Raw genomic sequence first — 9,873 nt, 5'->3', positions numbered from 1 at the left:
CAAAGGAAGAGTACTTTGCTGGTATAAAACACAGTACAGCTATATCAGCAAAGCACTCTAGTATACACCAGCCCTGAGCCTCTTTCCAGCCAGCACTCTGCCCAAAAATCTCTCTCTTGTAGCCTTCTCTCAGGGCCACATTACAAGTCACTTCATTGTCTCCTGACTTTCTGCCTCTCTTTGGGTGCTTTCTCGCTGCTTCTGGCTCAGTCGCGGACACAGCTGCAACCAAAGGAAATCCTAGCCCATGTTTGTATTCACTCTAGTCTTTGGGCAGTAGACGGCTACCTTTGTTTTGGCTATCATTAAACAACAGGGCATTAATTTGTTCCCTTATTTAGCTGGAATGGAAAATGGTTACCACACCCACTAAGGTCAGTGAAATCTGAGACTGCCCACAGATCAAAGACATACTCCCTGGAATCCAAACACCCTTCAGTATATCATACTTAACATGTCCCACACCAAACTCTTTGTCTTCCCTGTCAACCTCTCAGCTGCCCCATTCTCTGGCCATGTCTACATTATGAAATTAGGTCGAATTTATAGAAGTTGGTTTTGTAGAAAGCATTTTTATACAGTCGATTGTGTGTGTCCCCACACAAATGCTCTAAGTGCATGTAGTTGGCGGAGTGTGTCCACACTACCGAGGCAACCGTTGACTTCTGGAGTGTTGCACTGTGGGCAGCTATCCCAGAGTTCCCGCAGTCTCCACCACACATCTGAATTCTGGGTAGAAATCCCAATGCCTGATGGGGCTAAAACATTGTCACGGGTGGTTCTGGGTACATATTGTCAGGCCCCCCTTCCCTCCCTCCGTAAAAGCAACAGCAGACAATTGTTTCGCTCCTTTTTTCCTGGGTTACCGTGCAGACGCCATACCATGCCAAGCACAAAGCCTGCTCAGCTGTCACCCTATGTCTCCTGGGTGCTGGCAGACGTGGTACTGCATTGCTACACAGCAGCAGCTTATTGCCCTTTGGCAGCAGACAGTGCAGTATGATTGGTAGCCGTCATTGACGTAGTCCAGGGTGCTCTTTTTACCGACCTCGATGAGGTCAGGGGCGCCTGGGCAAACATGGGAGTGACTCAGCCAGGTCATTTCCCTTTTAAGTTTCGTCTCATGGCGATTCAGTCCTACCGGCAGTCCTTGTGCACTGTCTTTTAATCAGCAGCCAGGAGAAGACGATGGCCAGCAGTCGTACTGCACAGTCTGCTGCCAGCAAGATGTATAAAGATAGATGAAGTAGATCAAAACAAGAAATAGACCAGATTTGTTTTGTATTCATTTTCTCCTCCCTCCCTCCGTGAAATCAATGGCCTGCTAAATCCAGTTTTGAGTTCTATCCTTGAGGTTTTGAGTTCTATCCTTGAGGGGGCCATTCTGTTTCTCGCAAAGCCACCCCCTTTGTTGATTTTAATTCCCTGTAAGCCAACCCTGTAAGCCATGTTGTCGGTCGCCCCTCCCTCCGTCAGACCAATGGCAAACAATCGTTTCACGCCCTTTTCCCTGGATTGCCCGAGCAGGAGCAGACGCCATACCACAGCAAGCATGGAGCCCGTTCAGCAAACCGCAGCAGTTATGACCATCGTAAACACCTCATGTATTATCGTGCAGTGTGTACAGAACCAGCACCTGAAAAACCAGGTGAAGAGGTGACGTAAGTGCGGTGATGAGGACATGAACACAATTTTCTCTAAAACCGCGTTCCCCCGCAGTTTGGAGATCATGGTGTTAATGGGGCAGGCTCATGCTGTGGAACGCCGATTCTTGGCCCGGGAAACAAGCACAGACTGGTGCGACCACATAGTGTTGCAGGTCTGGGATGATTCCCAGTGGCTCTGAAACTTTCGCATGTGTAAGGGCACTTTCATGGAACTTTGTGACTTGCTTTCCCCTGCCCTGAAGTGCAAGAATACTAAGATGAGAGCAGCCCTCACAGTTCACAAGTGAGTGGCAATACTCTGTGGAAGCTTGCAACGCCAGACAGCTATCGGTCAGTCGGAAATCAATTCGGAGTGGGCAAATCTACTGTGGGGGTTGCTGTGATGCAAGCAGCCAACGCAATCATTGAGCTAATGCTATCAAAGGTAGTGACTCTGGGAAATGTGCAGGTCATACTAGATGGCTTTGCTGCAATGCGATTCCCTAACTGTGGTGGGGCCATAGACGGAACCCATATCCCTATCTTGGGACCGGACCACCAGGGCAGCCAGTACATAAACCGAAGGGGGTACTTTTCAATGGTGCTGCAAGCACTGGTGGATCACAAGAGACGTTTCACCAACATCAACGTGGGATGGCTGGGAAAGGTTCACGACGCTCGCATCTTCAGGAACTCTGGTCTGTTTAAACAGCTGCAGGAAGGGATTTACTTCCCAGACCAGAAAATAACTGTTGGGGATGTTGAAATGCCTATAGTTATCCTTGGGGACCCAGCCTACCCCTTAATGCCCTGGCTCATGAAGCCGTACACAGGCACCCTGGACAGTAGTAAGGAGCTGTTCAACTATAGGCTGAGCAAGTGCAGAATGGTGGTAGAGTGTGCATTTGGACGTTTAAAGGGTCGCTGGCGCAGTTTACTGACTCGCTCAGACCTCAGCGAAACCAAATTTCCCATTGTTATTGCTGCTTGCTGTGTGCTCCACAATCTCTGTGAGAGTAAGGGGGAGACATTTATGGCGGGGTGGGAGATTGATACAAATCGCATGACTGCTGAATACGTCTTTTGGAATGTAGTTCTGATTGCATAGATTCCTTTCCCCATACAGCGATCAGATTCAGTACCTCCGGTTCGGTCCATGCTGGAGCTCTTTTTCGTGACCTCTGCCCCCCACCTCCCCTCCCAGTGCCCCCCCAGAACTCCCTCTCCACTGGCCACCTGTGCTGATGAGCTCTGCATGGTCACCTGTGCTGATGAGCTCGCCTGGCCAAACAGGAAATGAGATTCAAAAGTTTCCGGGGCTTTTCCTGTACACCCGGCCAGTGCATCCGAGTTCAGAGTGCTGTCCAGAGCGGTCACAATGGTGCACTGTGGGATAGCTCCCGGAGGCCAATACCTTCAAGTTGCGTCCACACTAACCCTAATTTGAAACGGCGATGTCGATTTCAGTGCTAATCCCCTCGTTGGCGAGAAGTACAGAAATCGGTTTTAAGAGCCCTTTATGTTGAAAAAATGGCTTTGTTGTTGTGTGGACGGGTGCGGCGTTAATTTGGATTTAACGCTGCTAAATCCGACATAAACTTGTAGTGTAGACCAGGCCACTGTGTCTGCTTACAACCCAATCCTCCCTGCTGCTCAGCGGGCCCCACCCTGTCTGGGAGTCAGCTTTGCTGTCTTCCTCTCTCATGCCCACCCATCCAGGCCATGTCCAAAACACTGCTGGTGCTTTCTTAGTGCTGCCAACATTTAGCATTTTATCGTAAGTTGCATGATATTAGGTAAAATACAGACCAACACGGCTGTTACTCTGAAACATGATATTAGGTATTTTTCTTCAAGTCCCAGCTCCTGGGTATCTATGGTTAGATGAGAATCTCAGCCTTCATAAAAAAAAAAAATTGCTTGCCCTGGCCCGTGGGGAGGAGGGGGCTGTTCACGGGGGGGCTGCCTGGCAGGGGGCGCTGGGCTGGGAGGGGGCTGCAGGCCCGCCCGTGGATCCCACCGCAGCAGCTGCTGTCTAACCCCAGTGCTGCTGGCGGGCGCGGAGCCCGGCCTGAGGCCTGGCCTGGCTCGGCCGCTCAGAGCCGGGGTCTCGCCCCAGCCATGCAGGGCCCAGCCCTGCAGGTGGGCAAGCTGGGACGCGGACTCCACACGGGATGGGGCTCCCCCGGCTGTGGCTGGGTCCCTGAGCCCATCTGATGGGTGCGTGTGGGGAGTCAAACAGCGCCCTGTGTGGGGATTACTAGGAAAGGGATAGATAATAACACAGAACAGATCCTAGCGCCTCTCTCTCAAGTCCTGGAGCACTCACACCTTGACTTCTGCAGGAAAACCATATATTTGAAATGGGGGGGAAGGTCCAGAGAAGGGCGAGGTAAATGATGAAGGGTGTGGAGCACCTTCTATTATAGCAGAGATTAAAAAGACAGGGACTATTTAGCTTGGACAAGACATCACTAAGGGGGGAGGATACAATAGAGGTCTATGAAATCATGACTGGTGTGGAGAAAGTGAATAAGGACATGTTATTTACTCCTTCTCATAACACAAGAACTAGGGGTTGTCAAATGAAATTAATAAGCATCAGGTTTCAAACAAACAGAAGGAAGTACTTCTTCACACGATGCACAGTCAATCTGTGGAACTCGTTGCCGGGGATGCTGTGAAGGCCAAATGTATATGTGGCTCAAAAAAGAATTAAAGAAGTTCCTGGAGTATAAGATCCATCAATGGCTATTAGCCAAGATGGTCAGGGATTCAACCCCATGCTCTGGGCTCCCTACGCTTCTGACTGCCAGATGCTGGGAACTGAGGATAGAGGATGAATCACTTGATGATTGCCTGTTCTTTTCATTCCCTCTGAAGCATCTGGCATTGGCCACTGTTAGAAGACATGATACTGGGCTAGATGGACCATTGGTCAGACCCAGTATGACCGTTCTTATGTTTAAAGAAAAGTTGGAAACTGTGAACGAAAGGCTCCAACTTGAGAAGACAAATGAAAAGACCCCAGAATTTATTATTTTAAAATCTCAAGATTTTTAAGGCAATTCTCAATTTTGGGGGCTAGACACATAATGTCTGAATGATTAGGCTTGTCAATACTGCTTCCTTTATCACATCTCTGAGATCCAGACTTCTCTCAACAGTTGTGCTGAACCCAGCCTTCTGCAACAGCCATAATGTGTAACGCTGTACCATAGTCCCCAGAAAGATGTACTGTACAAACAGCACAACGAACAAACAAACAGCATAATGCAGGCAATCCATTCCCACTTCTCATAAGATTTCATGTGCCACGGCTAATCAGGGTATCATCAGAACACAGCCAACACGTCTGCATATACAACCACAAATCTTCTAGGCCCAGATCATGAAATATTAGCATTTCCCTGAAAAGAACAAAGACCAGGAGGGTGACAACATCACACTTGGTAGTGGAGATATGTACTTGTGAAATCAATGCGAGGAAGACTCAGCTCACAAGCAGTACAAGAATAGTGGCTTATCCAAACTGCAGATGTGGGCTGTGGGTTTCTTAAACAGTTATGAAACAGAGGAGGAGGGAAGATTACTATCACTGCAGTACAAATTCCCTTGGAAAACTTCTTCATCTCAAAATTTTATGAAGTAGGTACGGAAGGATTAGAGAAGTGCAGATGGAAATCTGGGGGCAGAGCTAAGGCTGCCTACATTGTACATTTCTTTTAAGTCTCACTTGGCCTTTCCTGTCCCTCTGTTTATAACTCGGATATACCTGGAAGGGTTTTAACCCCGTGTTGCTGACATGCCTGGCCTCGATGTGGTGTCTAGAGATGTTCATGGTCTCTCCAGACAGTTTTCACAATTTACCATGTACCTGCTTTCTCACATTCTGATTTCAGCCATGAGAAGATAGTTGTTGTTTATATTACCCCAAGGCCAAGCTCTAGAGGAGGCCACAAAAAGCCTTCCAGAGAATGTCTGTCTCTTCAGACTGACAGGGAGACCACACTTAACTTCTGCTGCATTAAAATGAGAGCCCATTGCTTAGACTTCCTGCCCAGTTTATGCAGCAGCAGCAGCAAGCAGGCCTCAGATAAGCTGCTCAGGGGAATGCAGGTCTGTTGCTTCGGTGGCCATTGAACTCTACACCACTGTGTGTATGGGTCTGGGAGTAGCGGAGCAGATTCAAGTGAGCTGTGGGCACTCAGACTACTGCAACACTTTGGGACTTAACTCCCTGCCCTCACCCCAGACCTTCCCAGGAGCTGAAAGCACTTGCTGGTGCAACAGGGGGTTTGATTCCAATCCCTTTCCACCCCAGCTCTTCCTCCCAGTGCTGGAGGAGCTGTAGGGTCACCAGGCAATCAGTGTGCTCAACTCACTGGCACTCTGATGGCACCCAAGATGATACCTGTAGTTAGAGAGAGGATCTTGGGGTGGAGGACAATCAAAAGCCCTGGCTGACTGAGAGGGCATGAATGGATGAGTTGTGCTCATTGTTAGAGTTGTTGTGTTTTGTAGACTCTCAAAGCTGCCCAGCAGCAGGAAGTGCTATTGGGAACAACTCCGGTGTCACTGTCCTTTGTGGGGAAAGGTCTCTCCTTGTTCTGCCTTTACATCAAAGCAAATATTAGGTAATTATGTTTCCTGTTTTTGATTTACTACGTTAGTGTTTCATGCTGTTGCACATTCCACACTGAGTAAATAACCAACAGAGCTGGGGATTGGGAGGGAAAGAGAGGTGCAGTGGGACGGAGGTGCTGTGTGTGGTGGGAGGTGGTCATATTGCGTTCATTGTTCCTATGATTATTTATTTACAAGAGACAGTTGGAACACCTTGCTATGACGTTATGGAACGTCCAAACGAAAGGCTCCTGGCTGCCTTGCATTGGAACAACCACAGGAAGAAGAGACTGGGCATTTCATTCTATTGCTTCCTCTCTGGTTTGCAACACAGGGTGTCTGTCCCAATTACTGCACCAGGTCAGCGCTCTCACCTCAGGGCAGGGCAGGGCAGGGCCAGAGCTGAGCTGAGCTCCCTCATTGACAAAAGGCACCTAGTAAAGAAGCAAGAACAGAAGCAACGTGGAAAAGCAGAATCAGAGACAATGCCAAAGCAAGAACAAGAACTAAAATGTCGCCCCTTCCCGGTTGGCACACCTTTCTCTCCCCTCAGACCACCTACTCCTTCCCCCTCCCCATCTGGCACTGTCTCCCCACTTCATTGCGCCCCATGCCCTTCTCCAGCCTGCGCTCCCTTCCCGCCTCACAGCTTCCCCTATGCCCTCTCCATCTGGCACTTCCTCCCTACTTCACCACAGCTATATCCCAGCTGAGCCGGAACATGAAGGTCTCTGCACTTCTCTCCTTCCATCCTGGGCGGGGCAGCATTTCCCTAAGAGTCATGGCCTGGTGAGTTTGCTGGTCTTTTGCCCTGCAAACCGTGGGCAGATGTGAGCTGTTTACAAAGCGCTCTTAGACCTGCCTGGGCTGTGAAAGCTATTCTGTTTTCAAGGCTACTTACTGTAGCACAGTCTATACTGCTGCAGTTTGCTCTAGAACAGGGGTGGCCAACCTGAGCCTCAGAAGGAGCCAGAATTTACCAACGTACATTGCCAAAGAGCCACAGTGATACGTCAGCAGCCCCTCATCAGCTCCCTTCCTGCTCCCAGTGCCTCCCACCCACCAGCAGCCCTGCCAATCAGCGCCTCCCCTTCCCTCCCCATCAGCTGTTTCGTGGCGTGCAGGAGGCTCGGGGGGGAGGGGGTGCGAGGGCAAGGGGTGGAGTGGGGGCAGGGCCTGTGGCAGAGCCAGGGGCTGAGCAGTGAGCACCCCCCGGCACACTGGAAAGTTGGCACCTGTAGCTCCATCCCCGGAGTCGGTGCCTAGACAAGGAGCCGCATATTAACTTCTGAAGAGCCGCCTGTGGCTCCGGAGCCCCAGGTTGGCCATTCCTGCTCTAGAAGACCAAAGGCATGAAATGGCCCCCCTGTCTCCATGAATCTCTCATGGGGTTGCATTTTCTGCACCTCCCTGACAATCACTGCCAGCCCCAGAAAAGGAACTGAAGCAATGGACTCTTGTGATAATTGGACCTAGAAATTTACATTAATTGTTAGCTTGACTGTAAAAACTATGTGAAAGTTCCTAAAATGCCACAATAACCTGTAACAACTGTTGATGGGAAAAGGTGCTGAAAAGATCTGTTGTTATAACTCAAGGACTGTGTTAAGATCGTGCTTGGTAAAAACAGAAGATGTGGAACCAGAAATTAATGAACCAAAATTGGTGTGTCAGATATTAGGCCTAATTGGTGGGCAAAATAATGAGGTGATGGCAGGGGTGAAAGTAAGTTAGAGGATGTACCGGTATGCCAGAGTCCTGAGCAGGGGGTGTGGCCTCAACCAGAAGAGGCACGGCCTTAAATCCCCGGACCCTTTAAATATTGATTTAAAGGGCCCGAGGCTCCAGCTGCGGTAGTGGCGGCTGGGAGACCGGGGCCCTTTAAATCACCCCCAAGCTATCAGCTGCAGAGGTGGCTGGAAGGCCCGGGACTTGGGGGCGATTTAAAGGGCCTGGGGCTCCGCTGTGGTAGTGGCTACTAGAACCTTGAGCCCTTTGAATCCCTGCCTGAGCCCAGGGGTAGTAGCGGCCGGGCTCCATCGGGAATTTAAAGGGCACCAGGGCTCCAGCCGCCACTACCGCCCTGGCCCTTTAAATCCCCTCTGGAGCCCCACTGCCACTACCCCAGGGCTTCGGCAGCAGGACTCTGGCACGGATTTAAAGGGCCGGGGCAGTAGCGGTGGCTGGAGCTCTGGGGCCCTTTAAATCCCCGCTGAAGCCCCGCCACCACTACTCCAGGGCTCGGGCAGCAGGGCTCAGGCGGGGATTTAAAGGGCTTAGGGCTCCGGCAGCCGCTAGTGCCCCAGCCCTTTAAATCCCCTCCCGAGCCTGCCTCCACTACCTTAGAGCTTCGGCAGCAGGGCTCCGGCGGGGATTTAAAGGGCAAGGACGGTAGCGGCATCTGGAGCTCCGGGGCCCTTTAAATCCCCGCAGGAGCCCCGCCGCCACTACCCCAGGGCTTTAAATTGCCGTCTGGGAAAGCCGGTCCCGGTGCGTCGCACTGGGGCGTACCGGCTTACTTTCACCTCTGGGCGACGGGCTATTCCACCGACCATTCCCTTTGTGGGTCCTTAAAGAAAGAGACTTTGGGGGGAAAATTGGGTAGAACAGATGGAGGCCACTAGAGTAAGCTTCAATTTCTTAGCTGCCACCCCTACCGTTTCCTGGGACTTCATCATCCTGAGCAATGTCCTGACCAGACAGGCCAGAGAGAGGGTTCAGATGACTTTGCCACCCCGACTGGCTCCAGCTGAACCCCAACCACCACCTGAGATGAAACAGGATCAGATTTTAACAGCAGCAGCAGCAACAGCTCCAGCCCATGGCAACGAACGTATCTTTTCCCCGGAAGGACAGCTATTAGCATCTTTGATACCACCTTTCTAAGAGACGGTCAAACAAGGGCTTTCCCTTCTAATAATTCTCCAGCTACAGGGAAAGAGAACAAGGCAGGTTGTTAAAATGGAAGTCTTACTTAATACTTTACATTTCAAATGCTTTAACTTTTTCCCTTCTTCTCTGTATTACAACAAACCATTGAAAGGATTTTAATGCTGCGTTTACCACGGGACTAAGCCGGCTGAGGGCTCTGTAGACAACGCAGACCTTGTTGAACACGGTTTAATGCTGGACAGGGACCGGATGATGCCCACACCGCCCACCTAAACTCATGCAACAGGGCCCACAGGGCGAAGCCAGCCCCCTCCTGTCGCCACAGCCATAGTCAAGGGGTTTGTGGAAACAGCAGAACAAACCCACCCACGGCAGAGCGCATCGGAAGCCGGGTCTACGGACCCGGGCTCGCAGGGCTCGACCAGGGAAATTAAAACTAGTCCTGGGGACACCGTGGCTCAGGCCGGAGCTCGGGGAGCGGGTTTCAGAGCCCGAGCTCCAGGCCGCTGGGCGTGGAGAGGCCGGGGCGCGAGTGGCCGGGGCCGGGCGGGCGCAGCAGGGGCCCGCTCTGCGGCTTTCTCGCCTGGGCCCCACCTCTGGCGACGAGTCATCCGCAGCGGGCCTCGAACCCCTGCCAGCCGGAGGCTCCGGCGCCAGGCCAGGCCCGCGTGCGGCGGCCTCGGGCGCCGCCCTCACGCGCCCGCCCCGC

General features: G+C 51.5%; 1 long non-coding RNA gene across 2 annotated transcripts; it reads right to left on the bottom strand.

Moving 5' to 3' along the window:
- Nucleotides 1-4,762: 4,762 nt before the first annotated feature.
- On the bottom strand, nt 4,763-9,855 carry LOC141996923 (uncharacterized). Of its 2 annotated transcripts, XR_012641653.1 has the most exons (4): nt 9,759-9,855; nt 8,930-9,039; nt 6,647-6,706; nt 4,763-5,056 (listed from the first exon to the last, which is right to left on the bottom strand). It is a non-coding gene; the product is annotated as an uncharacterized LOC141996923 (long non-coding RNA). The 2 variants fall into 2 exon arrangements; XR_012641652.1 differs by lacking the exon at nt 4,763-5,056 and having other exon boundaries at nt 6,593-6,706.
- Between the last annotated feature and the right edge of the window lie 18 nt (nt 9,856-9,873).

Source organism: Natator depressus, chromosome 12 (genome assembly GCF_965152275.1).
Source record: "Natator depressus isolate rNatDep1 chromosome 12, rNatDep2.hap1, whole genome shotgun sequence".
Lineage (NCBI taxonomy): Eukaryota > Metazoa > Chordata > Testudines > Cheloniidae > Natator > Natator depressus.
Note: the sequence above shows the minus strand (reverse complement) of the source record. Positions and strands in the feature narration are given on the sequence as shown.